Source organism: Eptesicus fuscus, chromosome 8 (assembly GCF_027574615.1).
Source record: "Eptesicus fuscus isolate TK198812 chromosome 8, DD_ASM_mEF_20220401, whole genome shotgun sequence".
NCBI lineage: Eukaryota > Metazoa > Chordata > Mammalia > Chiroptera > Vespertilionidae > Eptesicus > Eptesicus fuscus.
The window spans coordinates 19,431,928-19,458,260 of record NC_072480.1 but is presented as its reverse complement, the minus strand read 5'-3'; positions in this window follow the sequence as shown (position 1 = coordinate 19,458,260).

The following is a 26,333-nucleotide window of genomic DNA, read 5'->3' as shown; positions in this document are numbered from 1 at the left end:
TAACCAAGGCGATGATAATTAGATCTGAACGTCAGGAGAGACACTTGGCTTGCAGGTAAAGGCACGTAGATTTGGGAGTTGTATTATTAGAGTAGGCTACATATAGTAATAAACAGATTTTCAACAGTTTCCTTTAGCAAGATTACTTTGGAGAATGGATTGTAAGACTGTGAGACTAGATCACAGAAACTACTCAGGATGCCATTTCAGTAATCCAGATAAGGTCTTTAATGGTGATAGTGGAAATGGAAAGAAGTAGATGGGTTCAAGAGAATAGTAAGAAGACAGAATTAACAGAGTTGGGCAATCGACTAGATCAGAAGTTGGCAAATTTTTCTATAAAGGGCCAGAGAGGCAAAGTTTAGGCTTGCCAGCCATATGATTCCCATCATAAATACCAACCCTGCAGTTCTAATGAGAAAGTAGACATAGACAACATACAAGGAAATGAATGTGGCAGAGTTCCAATAAAATCCTATATAATAAAAGGGTAATATGCAAATAGACCGAACGGCAGAACTGAACAACCAAAGTGTAATATGCAAATGATATGCTAAGGCTGCTCAACCACTCACTATGACATGCACTGACCACCAGGGGGCAGATGCTCCTACTGGTAGATTAGCTTGCTGCTGGGGTCTGGTCTATCTTGGGACTGAGCAAGATGGGCCAGACATGCCCTGGAGCCCTTTCATGGTCCCTCCCCAGCCCAATGATGCACTTGTGGGTCCCTCAGCCTGACCTGCACCCTCTCGCAATCTGGGACCCTTCAGGGGATGTCGGAGAGCCAGTTTCAGCCCAATTCCACAGGCCACCCCCCTTGGGAGGGCGCCAGATGCAGGGCTCATGGCTGGCGAGAGCTGCTGCAGTGCAAGCCTCTCCAGATCGGGACTGATTGGGCGTGAGCCTGCATCAGGCATAGTGGGGCCAGGATGAGCAGGAGTGGCAAGTAAGAGCTGCAGGCAGCTTTGGACTGGGGGTTTCTGCCCGATCCCCGCAGGCCACCTAGAGGGAACCCACCTGTGCACGAATTCGTGCACCGGGCCTCTAGTTTATGTATAAAAAAGCAGGTCAATGGGACAAATTTAGCCCAGAACTGAGGTTTTCTGACACCTGAAATAATACGGATGTGGCAGTAGAGGGCAGTCAAATGGCTCCCAGGTATGCGCCTTGAGCATCTGCTTGGCCAGGGCCACCATTTACAGAGGAAGGGGCACTAGAAAATGAGCAAGGTCAGAGAGAGGGAGATAACAGTCAGTGTTTAGACACACTGAGTTTAAGATACCTGAGAGACATTACCCAAATCACCTCCACTAAGCACTGACATATTTGGATCTCAGTTTCAGGAAAAAGATCTGGGCTCTAGGTAAAGATACATGGATTTGTGAGTTGCCTTAGTTAGGTTAGACTAAAGTTTATAAATAGAACACCAAAATTCAGTGGCTTTGTAATAAGAAGTTTAATTTCTTTCTCACATGGTAATGCAAGGAACTTGGGTGGGGGTGGGATAACAGTCATTCCTGGAGCCCAACCGATAGCAGCACCCATGTCACTCGGCCAAGAGGAGAGAAGCTGAGAGGGGAGCACTTGGAGGAGGTTGTTATGGGCCAGGCCTAGAAAAGGCACACGTCATGCCACTCACATTCCCCTGGAGAGATCCACCTCACTGGGCTACCTAACCGCACGAGAGGCTGGGAAACGCAGCAGAGCTGTGTGTCTACAGTGGTCGGCAAACTCATTTGTCAACAGAGCCAAATATCAACAGTACAACGATTGAAATTTCTTTTGAGAGCCAAATTTTTTAAACTTAAACTTCTTCTAACGCCACTTCTTCAAAATAGACTTGCCCAGGCCATGGTATTTTGTGGAAGAGTCACACTCAAGGGGCCAAAGAGCCGCATGTGGCTCGCGAGCCGCAGTTTGCCGACCACAGGTCTAGGATAAGGGTAGAGTGGATGTTAGCCAGAATCCACCTCCAGACTCAAAATATATACATAGGCCAGGAATACATGAGGATGAATAAAAGTGACTGAGGCAACTGAGAAGAGTGAAACCAGGTCCAGAGCTCTGAAGAACACCAATGTTAGGAGATGAAATGAGGGGTGAAAAGACCCAGCAAAGGACAAAATGAAAATAAAACTGTTAGACATTTAAATGAACGTATGTAAAAATGAGTACAAATGTAATCATTAAAAATTGAGCCCATAATGAGTCAAATTGCCTTTAAGAGAAAATGGTAACAATCAGCTCCTCTAAAAAGCCAGATTTTTATTACCATTCAGATGTACTGCTTTAGGGCTATGTATTATAATATTCATTTTTACCATTCATCTTTGTGTCAATAAATCAACCTATATAGGTAAAATGTATATTCTGCATCAAAAATTATATGTGATCTTATGCACATGTAAACATCCTATATAATAAAGATGTGATATGCAAATGGTCATTACGTCGTGAAGCATAATGACCGACCATGTAACGACTAGATCACGGATCAGCAGGAGGGTGGAGCAGCGAGCTACAAGTGGGCCGTGGAGAGCTACAGAAGGGGGCAGGGCAGCAAGGTATGAGGGGGGTTGGAGGGAGCTACAAGAGGTTAGGGAAGTGGGCAGAGAGCTACAGGAGGAGGGCAACGAGCTACTGGCGAGCTACTGGCACACGGATTTGTGCACAGGGCTACTAGTATTAATATAAATATGAATATATAACTGTCTGCATATATATATACACACTCAGCACTCACAAGTTTCATTACCACAATACACTTCTTTTTCATTTCCATTTTTTGTAATTCTCCATGCTCTCTGCTTTGCGCAAGGCTTCTCCTCCCTATGAGAAGACCACGGAAAATAAGTTGGATTCCAACCTAATAACATTTTAAGCATTGCTTCATTATTTCAAAATACAACAGAGCCTGTAGCTTAAATTAAAGAAAAATGCAGGCCAGAATACCCATGCAGCCTCCTCAGCAATTCTGAACCAAGGAGACTTCAGCTAAGAAAAGAAGAGCCTGAGATCTTACAGAGCTGTGTCTGCCAGCCCACCCCCTTCACTCTTTTCAGAATGTCAAGTCTTCGGGACAAGGAGAGGGGTTCTGAGGTTTTGTATCTGGAACACTCTTTTTCACAGAAGAGCAAACATCCTTTCTCATAAATAACTAAAAAAAAAAAAAAAAAAAAAAAAACAGATTCTTAACTGATAATCTTTCCAGCAGGCACACAGATGAAAAAATAAAATAAAATCAGTCATCTCTTCCACTCGCATAATTTATTAGTATCTCAACCTGACCAAGTGGCTATTAAAAACCTACCCTCGAACACAGTGGTATTCAATAAATACGAATTGAGGATGGTGACAAATGCTACCAATGCTATTTTCTTACTTAATGACACACAGTTGGTGGTTCAGTGGCACAAATCATATGCATTTTATTCTTCCTACTAGAGGCCTGGTGCACGAATTCATGCACTAGTTGGGTCCCTCAGCCTGGCCTGCAGGATCAGGCCAAAACCGGCTCTCCAAAATCCCCTGAGGGGTCCTGGATTGCGAGAGGGTGTAGGCCAGGCCTAAGGACCCCCCACCCGTGCATGATCAGGGCCGGGGAGGAATGTGCAAGGTTGGCCAGCCAGGGAGGGACCACAGGAGGACTCCAGGGCATGTCCAGCCCATCTCACTCAGTCCCGATTGGCCAGACCCCAGCAGCAAGCAAACCTACGGGTCGGAGCATCTGCCACCTGGTGCTCAGTGCACGTCATAGCGAGCAGTTGAGCGACCTTATCATATCATTAGCATATTACGCTTTGATTAGTTGAATGGACAACCAGATGACCAGACACTTAGCATATTAGGCTTTTATTACATAAGATACTGATGCTCACATTGTAACTCATATCAGTGTAAATCTAACTACTAGAAATAGCCTTTCAATTAACAAAATTAATTCTTCCTTTATTTGAGAGAGATGAGCCTGTGTATATAAGCAGAGAAAAACTTTGCAAGCAGTATTTCTCTCCTGCCTTCTGTGATGAGATTTTCTGTCAGCTGCAACAAGTCTTTCTTATTGCTACTTTCATAGAGTCATTAGTCAGTCAAATATCATCTGCAAAGCATATCTAGAAATTCAGCTGCTGATGCAGATAATGTATGAAACTGAGAAATAGTAACTTGTCTCTCAGTGGCCAGGTTAAATATATAGTTAAAAAAAATCTGGACTGTCAGCTAGTCCAAGGGAGAGTGTAGGAGAAGGGAAGGAGTTCACCACCATGATGTATATGTAGCCTGGAAGAGTCACAGGCATGTGTTCAAAAAGCATACGTGGATTTAAAATTCACAATTTGAACACTCTATCTAATGCCTTCAAATGGCAAAGGGGCTGGAAGCCCATTAGTTTTGTTTGGTCAGATCCTATTCTCCTAAGACACCAAGTTTACTTTGCCATCTCCTCCACCTCACAGACAGGCTTGTCTGGAGGCCACTGACCCATGCTGGGACACTTGGAGCCACCTGTAGCTCTTCCACCTGTATAATCCACCATTCCTCAAGAATAATCACCACAACAGGCCTCTCATTTGCCCCTCCTCTCCCTCTACCACTTCCACCTTGGTTCCGGTCCCTGTCACCCTTATTTGGACTGCTAGACAAGTCTAGTAATCTCCTTGCCTACAAGCTACTTTCTCTAGAAAGGATTGTATACGTGAAAAGAATTTATAAAAATCTAAAACACAAATTAGACAGTGTCCGGCCTCTGCTTAAAACACTAACAATATACAACATCTGAAAATAAATCTAAATTAGTTACCTGACCATGTCGTCTATGACCTCATCATTTCTCATGACATTTGCCTCATATTTCACAACACACACACACACACACACACACACACACACACACACACACACACACACTGCTAGTTCTAACCTCTGAGACCATTCACACTGAAGTCTTTGCCTAGAATGTACTTCCACATTACCCACCTGACCCTCACTTGGCTCACTCCTACTGCATCTTTAAGGTTCACGCAGAGGTCCCCTCCTGAAGTTTTAGAAATCCAATGCTTTCAAAAACTCTACCTAGCATTGGCCAGGTGTCTTGGTTGGTTGGAGCATCATCCCTTACACCAAAAAGTTGCAGGTTTGAATCCCAGTAGAGACACATATCTAGGTTGCGGGTTCAATTCCCAGTCAGGGCACACACAGGAGGCAACTGAATTGTGTTTCTCTCTCTCTCTCTCTCTCTCTCTCTCTCTCTCTCTCTCTCGCTCTCCCCCCCTATCTCTCTCTCTTCCTTCCTCCCTCCCTGCCTCCCTCCCTCCTTCCTTCCCTCCCAACCCCCTCCCACCCTTCCTCTCTCTCTAAAATCAATAAAAACATATTCTAGGGTGAAGATTAAAAAACACACAACTCTACCTAACTGGGAGGGACAGCTAACACTGCTGTATGACAATATGTTTTTTATCTCTGACTTAGAAGCACGATACTAAATTTATGGAACAGAACAGAAGAAATAGGATTAGATCCAAAGGCCCAAGGGAATTTTATGTATGATGAAAGTGGAAAAGCAATGGACTCTGAAATCATGGCGCGGGGCTAATAAGTTCGACATGTCGAGATAATAATTTTGGATCCTGAGCAAGTATCTTTACCCAAATTAATTCTAGATAGAGTAAATATTTTAAAAATCCCAGAAGAACTAGAAAATTTAAAGGACAATTTCCATAATACAAAGTGAAGAAGGTTTTTCCAAGCATGATTTTAAAAGCCAAAAAAAACTACAAAGATTAATATATTTGACTAGCTAAATAAGTATATTTTTAATTGGGGGAAATATAAATTCAAGTGAAAAGACAATCAACAAATTGAGAAAAATGAATATTTGGCATATTGGCTGGACCTAATTTACTTTGATGAAATTGATTTAGAGAGCAAAAGGTGACTCTCTCTCTACATATATCTATATCTATAGCTATATATATATGTCTATATATATAGATATAAATTACAGACATATATATCACTATCTCCTAAAGGTGGGAATATGAATTCCCTCTTCAGACCTTCTTTTCCTCTTCATACTCCTATATTATCTAACTTTTTAAACCAGAAGCATGTATATTTTTATAATTGAAACATTACCAACAACATAACTATTCCCATTATATATATATATATATATATATATATATATAGTCTCCTTATGACCCAATACAAAAAGACTAACCTTCCTATTAGAAAAAGCAAAACAAACAAATGATCTGAACAGGTACACAAAGCACCTCTAAATTTATGTGCAGTTTTCAAACTCTGAAATCAAAGAAATTCAATTGTTCAATGATATTTTGCACACCAGAATGACAAAGTTTAAAAATACATTCTGCTATTGAATGTATGGAAAAATGAGCACTGTTAAATACTGTTGATAAGAGAGTTCTGAAAAGTAGTTTAACAGTGAGTATCAAAAATTATGACCCAGAGTTTTCACCAGAATTTACCTAGAGAACATCCTAAAAGTCCATCAAGAGGGAGTTGCTTAATATTATATATTATAGTAACTCTTTATACTGTAACATCAGATAGCCATCAAAATCAAAGCTATACGCATATTTACTTACATAGAAAGCTACACATAATACATTACAGAAGTTTTTAAAATTGGGTTAAAGACAATACATAACACTGTCCTACGTTAAAATGTTTGTTTATATACCAAGAAAAAAATGAAAAAACAAAACAAAACAAAAAACAACAAGCACACACTTGGAAGAATATTCACCAAAATGTAAGTAATCATTATCTCCTAAAGGTGGGAATATGAATTCCCTCTTCAGACCTTCTTTTCCTCTTCATACTCTTTCATGTTATCTGACTTTTCTTAACCAGGAGCATGTATACTTTTATAATTAAAATATTACTAAAAACATAACTATTCCCACTGTTTAAATAGAATGAATAAAATGGACAGAGGAGACAAAAGCATGTTCATATGAATGGATTGAGAGAGCAGAGTCCCATGTCTAAAAGAGCTGACATTTTAACTAAATTGTACCACCAAAAACAAGAAACACTCATAAGGTTCATTCTCCACAAGTTTTCCAAACAGTTAACAAAATACCACAGGACCACTTCAATTACTGCCTGAAAAATTAACAGTATAAATTCACTTTTTTGAATCTTTCTCATACACAAGACAGTACGTAATGTAGCTATTCTGATTCTCGTGAGCATAAAATAAGGATGAACTGTTCATTTTTATAATATAGGAGGTAAAGCGAATTTCCTCTCCCCTCCCCCCCCCGCCCCGTCTGTTTGCCTATTCTTAGTAAGGAAAAGAAAAAGTTAGAGACCTTTCAGGTGTAAGGATAAAGCCAAGAATAGGTTACCAGGACGTGCTGCAAGTCTATACATATGTTACATATGTTTCTTAGTCTTTTTGTCTATGATTAGCTAATTGTAGTTCTCCCAAAAACAGATGGTGATCAGAATAAGGTTAGAAAAATGCAACAAACAAAATGTCTACTAAGTTTTAAATTCAACAGATTTTATTACCCAATATCAGTTTAAGTCCATCATTTTAAAATTGGGCTTTTCAACCATAGGAACTAGGGGAAAGCTAGGACCTAGTGACTGGTCTTTCTGTAAACAAAAGAAGTAAAAGTTATTTATAGTGACCTTTTAATGTTTACCTTAGAGCTGGCTAATCAGATGTAAATTGTCACCCCATGGATATGCTTAATCAACTTTATTCCCTTTGCTAATTGAGAAATAGAGCTGTTAATGTCAAGAAACATTTGAAAAATGCACCAAGCTTGCTCAATAGAGCAAGTTCTTTATAAAAGTCAGAGTTTCCATATGGTAAAATCATGGAAATTAGGCTTGGAGGGGGAAAAAACACACACTAAGAAAGACTAATTTGTTATTGAGCTAGTCTGTGCTGGAACAAAATCAGTCTTAGCACCAAACCTGGATTTTTTTTTTTTTTTACCACTTCTTATATTCAAAAATAACTCCTTCAGCTCTTATAAAAAATCATTCCATCACGTTACTCCAACGCGCCTCTCCTGCTGGGTTTATGCTTTCCTAGCTGCAGTGGCTCTAGTAAAAGTCACTTTGCCAGAACACTCATTTACCTACAGACCTGGTTCCCACACGTCAGTCTTCCCCTGTCTTTAACTCTCCACAGGTGTTCTCTTAGCTTCCTTTAAACCGACCATGCTCAGGTAAATGAGTTTCACTCCCACTGTGCAGAAAGGGGGCACTAGACTCCCCTGAGTGATGCTTCAAGGTTGTCCCCATCTTTGTACCACCAGCAGACGGATGCAGAACTTCAATGTATTCTTGGCGCAGAAGCAGATACGGTTAAAGCAGTAGCTAACTGCAAAGGACTACCCTACCTTCTCCTGTTCCGAGATAAGACCCACCTCCACCCTTATTCACTGGCTCCCTTGTTTTATGAAACACAAGTGTTCTCCCTCCTCCTTAATACAATCCTCATTAATGAACATTCTCTCTCTTGCAACAGCTTGAGTAAAATCCTCTCCTGGATTGTACGTGCATGTTGTCCTTCACGAGATGCATTTAAGAAATAAAAGTCACCCCGAAGCATAGGCCCCAACCACTCTTCTCTCATAGAGACGAGCAACCACCACTATTCCCAGTGAGGATGGAAAACACAGGCACGAAGTGAGAAGAACCCGGGAACGAATAGCACACATGTCTACCACACCCTCCAAAGAACCAGAGGCAGACAACAGGGGGGGGGGGGGGGGGGGGGGCTTCATCCGAGAGTCCAGACTTCACACTAACTCAGTAACTGAGCCTCGCAGAGTGATATGTTCACAAAGCACGTCTGATATGAGATGCATGACCTAATGAGAAGGAAACAAAATCAGCGGAATAAGTATGCATTTAGAAGAACAGATCCTTACTCCATCCCCACCGCACAATGCACACTGCAGGGTCCCCAGTAGGGTTAGTTAACCTCTCTGAGACTTGATTTCCTCGTCTATAAAAGTCCTTTAACTAGCTTAACCACCTTGGTTCAATGAAACAGTCAAACCCTTCGTTTATACGGTAACATCAGATAACCATCCCCTAACATCAAAGAGCCCACCTTGGTTCAACAAAACATTCAAACCCTTTCTCCTTTTACCTTTAAATTCTTTAATCTTTTGTTTTTATTATTTTTTATATTTTTGTGTTTTTTTTTTGTAAGAGAAAATTTATTGGGTAAATTATAGAAGTAGAAAAAGTAATTCCTAGAAGAAATGGGCTTGGGAAATAAGTTCTAGGGTAAGGCCCTTGGAGTCTGGGAGTGAGGAAGCTAATGGTTATATGCCTGGGGGCAGGGGGAGGGGGGTTGGAGGGGGGTAGAATTGTTTTTATTTTTAGTAACAACTTTATTGACATTTAAGTCACATATCATAAAACTTTTACCTTTTAGAGTGCACAATTCAGTGAATTTTAATTTTTTTAAATTTTTTTTAAATATATTTTATTGATTTTCCACAGAGAGGAAGAGAGAGGGATAGAGAGTCAGAAACATCGATGAGAGAGAAACATCCATCAGCTGCCTCTTGCACACCCCCCACTGGGAACGTGCCCGCAACCAAGGTACATGCCCTTGACCGGAATCGAACCTGGGACCCTTGAGTCCGCAGGCCGACGCTCTATCCACTGAGCCAAACCGGTTTCGGCAAATTTTATATACTAGTATTAACAGAGTTGTACAACTATAGTCACCCCAGTTATTTTCCCAGCTAAGCCCACACAACCAAACTATCTAATTCCAGAAATTTTCATCATCCCCAAAAGAAACCCATACCCATTAGAAGTCACTCTCCACCCCTGCCATCACAATGCATGGCAGCCACTGATTTTTACTTTCTGTTCCTACGCACTGGCCTACTGTAGACATTTCAGATAAAGTGAATCAGTAAGTGGATTTTGTGGCTGGCTTCTTTCACTTAGCGTAAGGTCGTCAACGTTCAGCCTTGTAGCTTGTATCAGAACTCCATTCCTTTTTAGAGCCAAATAAAATTGTATTGCATGAATATACCACTTTTTGTTTATTCACTCATACGTTGGTAGTCATTTGGCTGTTTCCATATTTTAGCATAATATAGACTAATGCTGTTAAGAACATTTGTGTACAAGTATTTCTGTGAACATGTATTTTCAGTCTCCTGGTTATATACTTATGAGAATTATTAGTTCATATGGTAGCTCTATATTTAAACTATTGAGAAGCTCCCAAACTGTTTTTCAAATTGGTTGCACCATGTCTTTGCTTTTTTGCTTTTTTTGGTTGTGTGGGCTTAGCTGGGAAAATAACTGGGGTGACTATAAAGACACTTTCTGCAGAATGGAAATTTTTATCCATTGTGTGGATACAAACACAAGGTAGTTGAGGTGATTTGGGGGCCACAGAACGTGGTGCTCCATAGCACTCAGAAGCGTGTCCTCTCACTCTCTGCGCTGCTCAGGAGAGGCTCAGAAACCAAATGCAATGAGCCTGCAGGTGCTTGGCCACACCACAACCAGGGCTGAGGAGGAAAGGATAGAGCCATAAGGAACACCCACATCTGGCAGGGCGAAGAAGGAAGAGGGGAAAAAGGATACATCGGATAAACAGTCAAACAATTCTCTGTGCATCAGCAGAGAATGAGGATGAAGCAGACCAGGGAAATTAGAGGAGGACCCAGAAGAAATGGAGGCATCACCGGGGAACCTTTTGATCTCACTGGTTTTCTCTCTCACAAACAATGCTTCCTTAGCCCATTTTACAAAGCTCCCTTCTTTGTTTGTGCCAACCAATATGTAAGAGTGGCAACACCTACAGAAATACCATGTGGTAACTTTGGTAAACATGTTCAATCTTGACCTAGAAGCTATCTTCAAAGCAAGGAAAGATCAACAATATAAAATTGGAAATGCAGGCCTCCAACAGCCCGCCTAGAGTAGCCAGCAAAATATCAGAAATTCTGCAGCATGTCAAGTCACAGCATAAATAACAATATGTAAAACTCAGCAGTTAGAAAATAGACAGAGTATTACATAAAATTTAAACAATTAAACTATACTATAAAAAGGCATCTTTTGAAAATTTAAATTGTTACAATTTTAATACAAATAAAAAACTCACAAAAATGAATAGCTGTTTTCCCCCCTTACATTTTATTGAGGCTAAAAATAAAATAGAAATCATCTTAACACCAAGATCAAAAATAGAAAATTTCAATCAACACTGCACTTTTCACAAAATTATAACAGGCTGAAAATGGCAAGTAGCACATGTCAAGTCTTCTGCACACTTCACTAAAGATATATTTATTCAAAACAAAATGCCTCCCAGTGATCCTGCTCTAGAAGGAACATGAGTCATATATGCCAAGACACTCTCCTCGCAGTTTTAACCTTTTAGGTAAAATTCATAGCTTCCAGCCCATACACTAGTAAAGGAGCCTGTAAAAAAACAACTTCACAGTTTTAAAAAGCCAAGAATTGCTTTGGCACTTTGATGCCTGATACCCAACATTTTAGATATAGAAGCAAAGAACTCAGCCCAGTTCATTATTGCCTTATAACGTGTGAAGCAATTGCATGACCCAATCTAGAACCAGTACAGAGACTGGGACAAATTCTACAAACCTTGTAAAGGAAAAAACAAAAAACAAACAAACAGCCCTAACCGGTTTGGCTCAGTGGATAGAGCGTCAGCCTGCGGACTGAAGGGTTCCAGGTTCGCTTCCAGTCAAGGGTATGTACCTTGGTTGCGGGCACATTCCCAGTAGGGAGTGTGCAGAAGGCAGCTGATCAGTGTTTCTCTATCATTGATGTTTCTAACTCTCTATCCCTCTCCCTTCCTCTCTGTAAAAAATCAATAAAATATATTTAAAATAAACAAATCAACAACAACAACAACAAAAAGGGGATAATAAATCAGCATGGTGGCTCAGGCCCTCTATGTAATATCTCATGGAAAAGTTTGGTGGCCTCTAATATCACTGCGGCATCAGCTTAGAAATGAACTGATGAGAGAATGCCTACAATGGCATGATCAACAAGCCAAACAAATCACTTCATGTTTACACAGTGGCTTCTGGTTCACAGTTATGATTGGGGACTCTGCAAAGAAACACACACTCCCGTGCTAGGGAAGAGCAGCAAAGAGATTTGTTCTCCGTCTCAGATGAAGAAAGTGCCCCAGAACAATAGCAACTGCTAGAGGGATCTCATGCTCCAGAGCATTCTTAGAGTTACTCCTTTCCCGAATACTAAGGAATTTTTTGGCTTTTTGAATAAGCTGAAATCAGGTTTGCAAGATAAGATAATAAAGCCATTTCTATAGGTAAAAAGAATATTAGAGATTATTTACTTTTCTAGAATTACTTTGGCACATAGAAAGATTGGCTTTCAAATGCTACTCATTTTGCATACAGAGTTTTCAATAATAAAGAAAAATTAGTTCATCTTTTGAATATTTAGGGGTTTGTACTATATATTTCTGCTAAAGAGTGAACACTGGTTAATGTCTGTGCAGTAAATAATAATTACCAAAACCATTAACTGTTCCTAAGTCTGTACTTCTTCCCCCAAAACAATAATTGGTTTTTAAAAACAATAATTTGTTTTTAAAAATCTTAAATATTATTAGAGCCAATAGTAAATGATAATATCTATACTAATAAAAGGGTAATATGCTAATTAGACCAGATAGACCAGACGTCCTTTGGACATCCTTCCGGACATCCTTCTGGACAAAGCCACAGCAGCTGCGAGGGCCGAGGGCCAGCAGCGTGGGAAAGGCGGCGGCGTGGGCCGGTCCAGCGCCGCAGCCCCTTCCGCAGAGGCAGCAGGAGAGGGGGGCTGCGCGGTCCCGGTCCCAGTGCTGCCCCATCCGCAGAGGCAGCCACAGAGGCAGCAGCACTGGCCCAGTCCTGGCGCTATGCCTCCACAGAGGCTGGTCAGAGTGTGACCTGCTGTGCCTCAACCTCCCACAGCCCCTCCCCCAGGCGGCCTGGCCCCAGCACTAAGAAGCGAAGACTGAGGGCTGGCAGCCACGACGGCCAGCAGTGGCAGCAGCAGCGGGGTGATGGGGTCGGCACCTTCCCCTGATCAGCCCGGTCGCCTCCCGCAGAGGGAGGCCAGACTGCGGCGTAGGCCCGCTCCCCCTGGGATATCCCCTGTCAGTAGGATATCCCCTGAGGGCTCCCAGTCTGTGAGAGGGGGCAGGCCAGGCTGAGGGACCCCTCCAGTGCACAAATTTTCATGCACTGGGCCTCTAGTATTTTTATAATCACAAATGAGTTTGAGTTTCATAAGTCTTGGATTTTAAACAAGGAAGCAAAGCAGCCAACATCTCAGACATTAAGGGCAGAAACTAAACCTCCTTTTGAGTTTTAAAAAATCTTCAGAAAGAGATAAATGCACTTTAAAATATTACTGAATATTTTCTTAGTTTTCAAGATTATGTGTGTGATGACTTTAACTGGAACAAAATACATTACTGCAAAGACTCTCATAGCATGCATGGCTTTTAAGTTCTAGCTCATCCTTCCCCCTCCCCTTGCTTTTTAGATGAGGAACTTAGATTAAGTGGCAATGTTGGCACACTTTTCTAAACTTTTTATTTTGAAATAATTATCAACTCACAGAAAATTACAAAAATGCTACTGAGAGTTCTGTATACTATTAGCCTAGCTTCCTGCAAATGGTAACATCTTACATATCTACGGTACAGCATCAAATCCAGAAAATTACATTGGTACAATACTCCTACAGATTACAGGCCTTATTCAGATTTTACCAACTTTAACATGAACTCGTGTGTGTGTGTGTGTGTGTGTGTGTGTGTGTGTGTAGTTCCATGCAATTTTCTCCCCTGTGTAGATTCATGTCACCACCATTACATTCAAGATACAGAATTCTATTCCCACCAAGGAACTCTCTTATGCTACTCCCCTCATCCCATCTCTGTCCCCTGGCCACCACTAATGTGTTCTCCATCTCTAATTCTGTCATTTAAGAATGTTATATAACTAGGTTCATACACCATGTAACCTCTTGAGATTGGCTTTCCCCCCCCAACTCAGCATAATGCCCTTTAGGTACATCCAAAACGTTATAAGTATTCATAATTTGTTTGAATCATTTTTATTGCTCTAAAATATTGCTATTATTTTCATTATTGTACAAACTGATTTGGGGTACAAAAACATAATGTTGGATTTTAAAGGATTGACAAGACTCTTCTCAAGTTCCAAGAAAAATCAAAAGGCTAATGAAGCAGGCAGATAGGGATAAAGACATATCAGTGCTTTACTGTTCAATCCAATTGGAGAACATGGCTTTATATCTGCTGCCAAAATGTTGGCTAACATTTTCCTGAAGGATTAAACCTATCCCCTGACATAGCTTAAAAAAAAAAAAAAAAAAAAAAAAAACTACTGATGGGCAGATCTCAAAGTCCAGGGCATGCCAAGTTTCTATTCCCTAACTTATCCCTCGGGGAACTTCAAACCCAGCAGAGGAATGAGTGAGGAGACACATTGAAATGGGTACTGTTCTGTCCATATCTTCCTTCCTCAAATGTATAAATTTCCTCTCCGCTACGTAATAATTGTTCCACCCAACAACTTAGCTTTTATCTCTTGTCCCGTTCAGTTTCTTTATGCTTATCTCCTTCATTTATGGGTACCCAGAAATGTGTGTGTCCCCCCTGAGTAAAGGAACTTATCAGGGCCATAAATCCAGGCAGCTACAAATGGTCTTCTCAGCTACCTATGTAAGGCTTCTCTGGGAATGTTACACATCTATCTCCTCCCTTTGTCTAAAGGCCCAGTGATGAGCCTATTCTAAACTGAGTTCTACAGAATACCCAACATTATTTTTTGATAGTGGATTGTTGCTCAGGAGTTGAGGCATTCAAAGCAAAATATATAATAAGTGGGTGATATGTTAGGAGTTAAGAAAGCTTACCTTAAATTCCTAATAAAGACTTGTATTGTTTCCTCATAATATGTGTTCACAAAGAAAGCACTAACTATAACAAATAAAACATGTTTACTAATTCCTTCAGAAACTGTTTATTAACCTCTCTGTTTTACATTTTAAAAAATAACCCTGTATCTAATGGAATTACATTTTATTTTAAAATAACTATATTCAATTGATGTAAATTGGAAACTAGACACTGGATGTTGTATCTACTCCATAGTCTCAAACCTGAAGACAATAGCTTTGATGACAAAGAACTGAAATGCTAAAATACCACAATGACAGGTGTGGCAAAGACACCAAAGACAGGTATACTATTGTACTTTTCTTGAAAGGGAGGATTATGAATAACAAGTTGAGATATTCATAAAGAAAGATTAGAAAGAAGAGTATATTTTAATAAGTTAGGGAGAATCACCCAAAGACTATAAATAGAATAAATATGTTTTTTTTAATTATATATAAAAGGAAATTTTAAAAGAAAAAAGAACAAACAAAAAATACCCAGTAAATATAAAATATAAGGCAGTAGAAACAAGTCCTGATATAACAGTACTTAACATCATTATAAATAGTTTAAACTCACCGATCAAGACCTTCACAGGGGTTCTGACTTCTAATAATGCTAGGGAAGCTTTTATCAGATTAACCCTCCTGCTGAAAATAAGTACAAACTCAACACAAAATATACAAACAGCTATTTGAAGTCATTGAAGAGAAAGCAAACAAAGGAGAACTGACCTTTGAAAGAAAGAAACCACACTGGATAAGATCTAGTGTGATACATCTCCCCTGGGGCAGTAGAGATGGAATTCAAGCAGAAATCCATAGTCTTATTGGTCTGAGGAGTCACTGGACAGTCTGGGGCTGCCAGAGCACTGTGAAAAGTGGCCCGGTTGAGGGTCCAAGAAAGAATAAATCCATAGAATAGAAACACAAAACCTACAACCTGCAAATAAATCCTTGGCTGATTACTTAAATTGTGCATGCATGCATGCATGGGGCAAGACTCCAAAGAGCACAGGCCACAACTAACCAGTGGAAGCCTGAATGAACCAAATGTGGATTTCAGCAGCTGCTTATCTCAGAGGAAACAAAATTTGCAATTCAAGTCCTACCTACTTAGGTGGAGCTTGGAAAACAATTTGAGCTTTCTAGTGACACCAATGAAGACCCAAAACTTAGAAGAAAAAACCATGTTGAATGACTATTTCTCACAGGACTAAAGGCAAAACTAAAGTAGACTTAACCTAACAAAGCCTATTACCAAGCCTCTATAAGTTTAATGTGATCATTACATAACACATCTGGCTGCTACAACACAACACAGAAGTAGTCAAAGGAAATTAACCATCCAGAATATCTACCACACATCATCCCCGATAATAGCATGCAATAAAAATTCACTAGATAGAAAAATAAATTTAAAAATGTGATACACAGTCAAGAAAATTCAATCAATAGAAACAACTTTTAATGTTGGAATTAGCAAACAAAAACTTTAGAATACCATAATGAACATGGTATTTGGGTCTAACGCATCAATTTTCAACCTTTTTCATCTCAAGGCACATATAAAATAATTACTAAAATTCTACAGCAGACCAAAAACTATGTATTTTTGCCGATCTGATAAAAAATAGATAAAATTTTGATTCATTCACACTAGACAGCTACTGTACTGGCTGTTGTCATTTTTTTATTTGACAATCTAAGGGGAAAAGAGGTCAGTGCCCTGTCAGGTATTGCATGTTTTAAAAAATTCCTGTGGCACACCAGTGTGCTACAGCAGATGGTTTGAAACTCGCTGGTCTAAAGGATGACTATAGGGGAACTTTAGGAAAGATAGAAACAGTAAAAACAGGACACATGGAAATCCTAAAATAAAAAACACAGTATCTGAATTGAAATGTTTACTGGATGAGTCTGGGTGTGGCTCAGTGGTTCAGTGTCAACACATGAACCAGGAGGCCACAGTTCGATTCCCGGTCAGGGCACATGCCCAGGTTTGGGCTCGACCCCTAGTAGGGGGCATGCAGAAGGCAGACAATCGATGATTCTCTCTCAGCATTGATGTTTCTATCTTTCCTCTCCCTTCTACTCTGAAATCAATAAAAGTATATTTTTAAAAAATTAATGGATGGGATTAACAGCAGATTGGCCACAAGAAAGAATCAATAAGCTTGAAGTGAGGCCAAGAAAAATAATCCAAACTGAAGCATAGAAATCAGAAATAAATATACAAATAAGTATATTATAACAGAGGCTCAATAAACTGAGGGATATTAAAACGTAGTCTGACATACTTGTGATTGGAAACCTCAGAGGAGAGAAGAGACAAATTGGAAAAGAAAACTGTTTTCAGAAAACATACTGTCTGAAAATTTTACAAATAAAAAACAACAATGACAAATCCAGTATAAATAAAAAGTAAACCACAGCTTAGAAAATCAGTCAAAGTCCAAAAGCAAATATAAAGAAATAAAAAGCAGTCTATACACACACACGCACACATCCTGGGAGGTGGGGGTGGCAGGGGAGAAAATAAGAATGATAACAGATCTACTATTAGAAATAATGAAGGCCAGAGATAATGATATGACATAGTTAGATAGCTGAAAGAAAAGCATAACTAAAATTCTATATTTGGCAAAATAGTATTCAATATCTTTCATTTCAAATGCAAAGATAAAATAAAGGTTTTCAGAGAAGCAAAAGCCATTTACTGCAGGTCTGCACAACAAAGAAAGATTAAGGAAAGTATTTTAGCTGAAGTGAAATGGTACTGAGATCATTTCAAATGTTGGATATTGGACATTGAGATGTACAGGGAAAAATGAAAGATTGAAATAATTAACATATGGATAAATATAAAATACTACTTCTTTATTTCAATTTTAAGTCAGCTCACTAATACAAAAGCAGCAATAATTTATTCTGAGTTTGATAACATATAAAAAAGAAAAATATGATACATCAATAGCACCATGGCAAAGAGAAATAAAAACAGACATATATTCTTGTAAGGTTCCTCCATTTCATATTCAGTTTCATAACATTAATTGAAGGTAGTTTGCAATGAGATAAAATTGACTATTGTGATCTCTAGAGCAACTATTAAAAATAATACAAAATTTAAATTTAAAAATAGTTATATAAAATTGATATTAAAATATTCAATTTAAGCCCTAACCGGTTTGGCTCAGTGGATGGAGCATGGGCCTGCGGACTGAAGGGTCCCAGGTTTGATTCCAGTCAAGAGCATGTACCTTGGTTGTGGGCACATCCCCAGTAGGGGGCGTGCAGGAGGCAGCTGATAGGTGTTTCTCTCTCATGGATGATTCTCTCTATCCCTCTCTCTTCCTCTCTGTAAAAAAATCAATAAAAAATATATTTAAAAAATATATTCAATTTAAAAAAATAAAATATTCAATTAACTTAAAAAGGACAAGAAAGGAGAAACAACAAAACAAAAATAGAGGTGACAAATAGGAACCAAATATCAAGATTGAATAATTAAATACAAATATCAATAGTTACATTAATATACATAGAATAAATCAACAAATTACAAGGCATAGATTGTTAAACTAGATAAGAAAGCAAACAATTACACACTCTATAAAAATGCACTTTAGATATAAAGACACAGGTTAAAAAAAAGAAAAATATATTATGTAATATGATACATAAGAAAGTTAGTTGGCTATATAAATATCAAGCAAAGTATAATTCAAACCACTGGATATAATCAGAAAAACTGAGTTATTTCCCAATAATAAATGGGTATTATTTAGAAGGCTATTTTATTAATAAAGAATAATAATCCAAATATGTAAGCACCTAAGAATTTTAATATACATGAAGCAAAAAATTGACAGAAATTAGGAGAAAAATTAAAATATTCACACATGTAGTTAGAAATTATTAACATGTCTCTCTCTCAAAATGTGATAAAGAAAATAAAAAAGACAGATAAATAAGATATGAACAATAATATTAACCAAATTTAACTTAAAATATATGTAGAATACTAAACTCAACAATGCAGAATGCACATAATATACATTCTTGCAAGTCCTTTGAAGAATATTCAATAGGACAGACCACATATTGGAAGATAAAATCATTCTCAATAAATTTTAAAATATCATGTAGAATATGTTATCTCTATGGCATATGTCCACAAAGAATTTACATTAGAAGTCAATAATAAGCCTGGCCAGTGTTGCTCAATGGTTGAGTGTCCACCCAGGAACCAAGAGGTCCCTAGTTTGATTACCAGTCAGGGCACATGTCCGGGTTTCAGGCTTCATCACCAGTAGGGGGCATGCAGAAGGCAGCCGATCAATGTTTCTCTCTCATTGATGTTTCCACCTCTTTATCCCTCTCCCTTCCTCTCCCCCTAATAAACAATAAAAACATATTTTTTAAAAAGAAATCAATAATAAAAGGTCCAGAAGTTCCAACCCAATTATTTGGAAATTCAGCTACTCACTTCTAAATATCCATGAATCCAAGGAAGAAATCGTAAGAAAAATTATAAAATGTTTAGAACACATAAATATAAAAATTTTGTGAAATTAACCAAAGAGTGCTTAGCAGAAAATTTACAGTTTTAAATGAAGCTTATATCCTGTAAAATAAAAGCCTAATATGCAAATTGTCCTCTTGACCAGGAGTCTGACCTGGAATTCGACTGGGAGTTAGACCGGGGGGCAGGGCCAGCTGGCCAACTGCCCATGGCTCCTCCCCCTGATCGCTCCCCCCACCCTAACTGCCTCCCCCCCACCCCGATGGGGCAGGCTGGCTGGACCCCACCCATGCATGAATTCGTGCACCGGGCCTCTAGTTAAAAAAATAAGAATTGTTTAAAACCAAAAACCTATGCTGCCAACTTATAAAGCTAGAAGGAGAATGCAATTTTAAAAGTAACTAACAGACTGGCAACCCTCCCTGGAAACTAGAAAAGCTGGCAGACACATTCCTTATCTTCTCCCTCTAGCCAGCTCCCAGTTGCTTCTATCTCCCTAGAAGGAGCCTGTACACAAGTGTGGTACCTCAACTTTTGCAGATGCTTCCCTAGGGAAAAATCCAAATCACCTGGCTCTGATGGTGGAACTGGCATTCATAAGTCCCACAGGACTGTTCTATAGTTTGTAACAGCACAGGAGCACCCCAGCTTCCAGTGCTATATATTAGGGTGCAATGCAGAGACAGCAGGCAAAAACACCAGTTTCCTAGTTTGTCCCTGGAAGGAGCTTAACTGCATACTTTCCCAGCTGCTGACAGAGGACCCAGTTTCCATTAGCCTGCATCTAGGTACTAAGTATGATCCTCCCCTTGGGAAACTGACAGGTCTGGACACCTCAACTGCTGAGAGCAACTGAGATCAAAGAAGGCAGCTGGTACAACCACAAAGGTTTAAGAGACAGCCAGGAGCTCAGCCCAGGCTGATTGACTGGGTTCACCTCCCACATGAGACCACTCTATCACCAGACTATATCAGGTGAAAGAAAGAATCTATGAACTCAAAGACAGGGCAGTAAAATCATCCAAAAAGAGAAACAAAAACAAAAAAAGAAAATAACTGAAGATAGTTTAAGGGTCTTATTGGATACCATCATACAGATCAATATACACCAACCAAGACCACTCTACCTGGCAAAATCATCTTTTAGAATTGAAGGAGAGATAAAGAGTTTTCCATACAAACAAAAGCTGAAGGAATTCAGCACCACCAGACAAGCTTTATAAGAAATGTTAAATAGAGTTCTCGAAGCTGAAATGAAAAAATGCTAGTTAGTAAAACATATGAAAATATAAAACTCACTGGTAAAAGTAAATATATAGTTCAATTCAGAATACCCTAATGCTGTAATGGTAGCAGATAAATCATGTATAACTTTTGCATAAATATTAAAGCACATATATATTGAAAATAACTATAATAATTTGTTCATGGATGCACAAGGTAAAAAGATATAAATTATAATATAAAAAACAAAATATGAGAAGGGTGAAAAAATGTAGAGTATTTATATGAATTTGAAGTTAAGTTCTTATCAGCTTAACATAGAATAAATAAAAGATTTTTTTGGAAGCCTCATGGTAACCACAAAACAAAAGCTTACAGTAGATACAAATAATAATAATAATAATAATAATAATAATAATAATAGAACAAACTAAGCCTGAAGTTACTAAAGGAAAAGGTATAACAAAGAACAGAGCAGAAATAAATTAAACAAAGACCAAAGGTCATTGAAACTAAGAGCTGTTTTGTGTGTTTTTTCCAAAGTTAACAAATAGACAAAACTTTAGCTAGACTCTCCAAGAAAAAAGAGAAAGGACTAAAAGAAATGAAATAAAAAATGAAAGAGGAGACATTACAACTGATACCACACAAATAAAAGAAATAAGAGACTGCTATGTACAATTATATGGCAACAAATTGTACAACCTAGAAGAAATGGATAAATTCCTAGAAACATACAATCTAATAAGACTGACTCATGAAGAAACAGAAAATCTAACTAGAACAATTACTATTAAGGGACTGAATCAAGTAATAAAAAATCTACCAACAAACAGAAGTCCAGGACTGAATGGCTTCACTGGTGAATTCTACCAAAAATTTAAAGAATTAATACCAATCTTTCTCAAACCCTTAGAAGGGAACACTTCCAACTCATTTAATGAGGCCAGCACTATCCTCATACTAAAGCTAGACAAGGAAACTATAAGAAGAGAAAAGACAGGGCAATATCCCTAATGAACATAGATGCAAAAATCCTCAAAAAATATTAGCAAGCCAAAATTAACAGTACATTTAAATGATTACATACCATGGTCAAGTTATATTTTTTCCAGGGATGCAAGGATGATTCAATATCCTCAAAACAATCAATGTGATTCACTACATTAACAAAATTAAGAATAAAAAACATAATCATCTCAATACTTGCAAAAAAGCATTTGACAAAATTTAATATCCCTTCATGATAAAAACTCTCAACAAACTGGGTATAGAGGGAAGATATCTCAACATAATAAAGTCCATATATGATGAGCCCACAATAGCATTATACTCAATGGTTAAAAGCTGAAAGCTTTTCCTTTAAGATCAGAAACAAGACAGGATGCTTACTCTGGCCACTTCTATTCAACATAGTAATGGAAGTCCCAACCCAAGCAATTAGACAAGAGAAAGAAATAAAAGGCACCCTAATCCCTAGAAAGACAGAAGTAAAATAGTCTTTATTTATACAGTAGATAATATATTACACATAGAAAATCCTAAAGACCCCACCAAAAATCTGATAGAACTAATAAATGAATTCAGTTAAGTTGTAGGATACAAAATCAATATACAAAACTCAGATGCATTTCTATACACCAACAACAAACTATCAGAAAGAAATTAAGGAAAAATCCTATTTACAATGGTATCAAAATTAAAAAAATACTTAGGAATAAATTTAATCAAGAAGATGAAAGATCTATACACTGAAAATTGTAAAACATTGATGAAAGAAATTGAAGATAACACAAAGAAATTGAAGATAACACAAATAAATAGAAAGATATTCTTTGCTCATGGATTGGAAGAATTAATATTGTTAAAATGTCTATACTACTCAAAGCATTCGACGGGTTCATTGTAATCCCTATCAAAATTCCAATGGCATTTTTCACAGAATAAATTTTTAAAAAAGCTAAAATGTGAATGATACATGAAAAGGTATTCATTCAACATCACAGGAAAATACAAATCAAAACCACAGTAAGCTATCACCTCCACACTAAGGCTATTATCAAGAAGGAAAAAATATTACAAATGCTGGCAAATATATGGAGAAAAGAGATCCCTTGTACACTTTGTCTTGGGATCTCCTCTGTAAGTAGCCATGTAGTCTGGAAAATAGAAACAGTTTACTTCACACACACACACACACACACACACACACACACACACACGATTGGATCTCAAAAATCCATTTAGTAAGGCAAGATGATAGAAAGTCACTAGATAAAAATCAACTCTATTTCTATATACCAACAATGAAAAACTAGAAAAGAAATTTGAAATGCCATTTGTAATAGCATCACAAAATATTAAATACTCAGGAACAAATGTAATGAAAGATATGCAAGGCCTCAGGAACAAATGTAATAAAAGATATGCAAGGCCAACAAAATATTAGAGAATAAAATAAAGACCACATAAATAAAGAGATATATTTCATGTTCATAAAACTGGAAGTTCCAATAACATTACACTGTCATCTGTCCCTGAATTCATCTATAGATTCAATGCACCCAAATGAAAATCACAGCAGGATTTTTGTGGCATTTGAGAGCTGATTCTAAAACTTATACAGAAATATAATGGACTTGTAGTCATCAAAATTATCTTTGAAAAGAAGAACAAAGTTGAAGGATTTATCAAACCTGACTTTAAAAACTACAAAAATGCTACAGTGATGAATATGAGGTGCTGATATAAGGATTAATAAATCAGTGAAATGGAATAAAGAATTGAGAAATATGTGTGGACACATATGACCAATTAATAGCCAATGAAGTTACAAAAATAATTCAACAAAGTAGAAACTATAAATCTGTAAAAATTAATGAGCCTCAAAATATATAGAAAAAGTAATCCAAGGTATTTTATAGTCCTAAACATAAAAACTAAAATTGTAATGCTGCTCTGTGAAAATATAAGAAAATACCTTTATGTCCCTAGGATGGCAGAGACCTTTCTGCACAAAAACTCACTAAGGGGAAATTTGATATACGGAACTCATCAAAATGAAAACTTCTGCTCTTCAAAAGACATCATTAAAAAAACTGAAAAGACAAGCCACATATAGGAACAAAACATTGAAAATACCGGTACACTGCAGTGAAGGCCTGGGCGGGGGGTGGGGAGGAGAGGGCGGTGGTTACAGGATGGAAGAGACCAATAAGAGAAAAAAGTGGGACATCTGTAATATTTTCAACAATAAAGATAAATTTAAAAAAAAAAGAAAATACACATACCTGACAAAGGACTTATATCTAAAACATACTTTAAAATTCTGTAATTGAATAAAAAAGAAATAGACAACACAATAAAAATAGATAAAAGAATTAAATAGAATCTTCACACAAGAAGATACAAATGATCAAATAACACATGGAAAGATGTTCAACTAGACATCATTAATTGACTAAGAAATGTAAATGAAAACCGCAAGACCTAATTACCAGAAGAATGGTAACTAAGAAAGCCTGAGAACGTGGTACAACTAGAACTCTCAGACATCACTGATGGAAACATTAAAAAAACAAAAACATAAAACATCACTGATGGCAATTTTTTATATACCTATACATGACTCAGCAATTCCATTTCCAGTATTTACACACACCTCCCTTCCTCCCCCAAAGAAGGCATTGTACACAATTTTTGTAGCAGCTGTATTTATAATAGATAATCAAAACTAAAAATCTCATCAATAGGCTGATAGATAAATACAGTATGGTAGCCCTAGCTGGTTTGGCTCGGTGGACAGAGCTTCGGCCTGTGGACAGAAAGGTCCCAAGTTTGATTCCAGTCAAGGGCACATGCCCGGGTTGCAGGCTCGATCCCCAGTAGGAGGCATCCAGGAGACGGTTGATCAATGATTCTCTCTCATCATTAATGTTTCTCTCTCTCTCTCCCTCTCACTTCCTCTCTGAAATAAGAAATGTAAATTAAAACCGCAGTTTTTTTTTTTGTTTTTTTTTTTAAATAGAGTATGGTATATCCATGCAACAAAATACTACAAAGCAATAAAAGAAATGAACTGCTGATACAAACAAAACTTAGGAGAAATCTCAAAAAATGTCACACTATGTAAAAGAAACCAGACATAGGAGTATATAATTTAATTTATATTAAATTTTATACTAGGTGGAACTAAGATACACTGATAGACACTGGAAAAGTGATTGCATCTGCACTTCAGAGAAGTGGTGTGCAAAGTGACTGGAAAAAGGCATAAGGACTCATAAGGACTTTCTATACTTTGATTGGTATGAGAGTTACATAAATATATATATTTGGTACTTAATATCTCTGCCATTCATATGTCAATTATACCCTCCTGACCAAAAATCAAATAAAAAACACACAAATATCCCCCATATGACTTTAAAAAGCAAGTCATATCTTGTTTGTAAAAATCATAATTTAAAAAAAGGTATATAAAATTATAGAAACAAAAGGTAAAAATATATATCAAGAATAAATGAAAAGAAAGCTATTATAGCTATTTTAATATTTGACAAAATATAGAATTCCAGGAAAAAAATCATAAGGCACAAAGAAATTACACATTAGTAAAAGTAATAGTAGATTGACAATGTAAGTCCATCATGTATATAAATGCACCTAACAAGATTCCCTTAGAATATACAAAATAGTAGTTGGAAAAATATAAAGAGAATGAGTAAATCTAAAATCATGATTGTAACATTAACACCCACTTTCAGAAACACATGGATCAAGAAGACAATAAGGTAGCAAAACTATAGAATAAAATAAAGCAATGAATAAACTGAAACTAATAGATTTAGATGTCCCTACATGAAAATAGAGAAATGTGCATTAAAACATTCTCCAATTTTGATTTTGAATAAGTCACAAGAAATAATAAGTCCTGCCTAGCTGGTTTGGCTCAGTGGATAGAGCATCAGCCTGTGGACTAAAGAGTCCTGGGTTCAGTTCTGGTCAAGGCACATGTCCAGGTTGTGGGCTCGATCCCCAGTATGGGGCGTGCAGGAGGCAGCCAGTCAATGATTCTCTCTCATCATTGATGTTTCCATCTCTCTCTCCCTCTCCCTTCCTCTCTGAAATCAAAAATATTTTCAAAATAATCATAATGATAACAATAAGTTTCATAAGGTCAGTATCATACAGAAAATGTTCTATGACCATAACATGTAATAAACACAAACTGATAACAAGGGAAAGCTAAAAAGAAACAAAAATATATGTCTGAAAAATAACAAACTATGTAACAACCATGAAAGAGAAAATTTTAAGGGAATTCTAGTTTTAAATATGTTTTTAAGTAAATAAGAAATACTAAAAGCAAACAAGTTAAACATTCAATACAAGAATCTGGAAATAAAACCAAGCACACAAAAAGGAAATAAATAAGAATGATGAGGATAAAATAACAATGTAAAAAAAAAATTATAAAAGGGGGATGGAGAAGGGAAGGGGAGGAGGAAGGAGGGATGAAGAAAGAGGAGGGAGGAAAAGGGAAGAGGAATAAAGAAAGAAGATTACAAAGGCTTTTTTT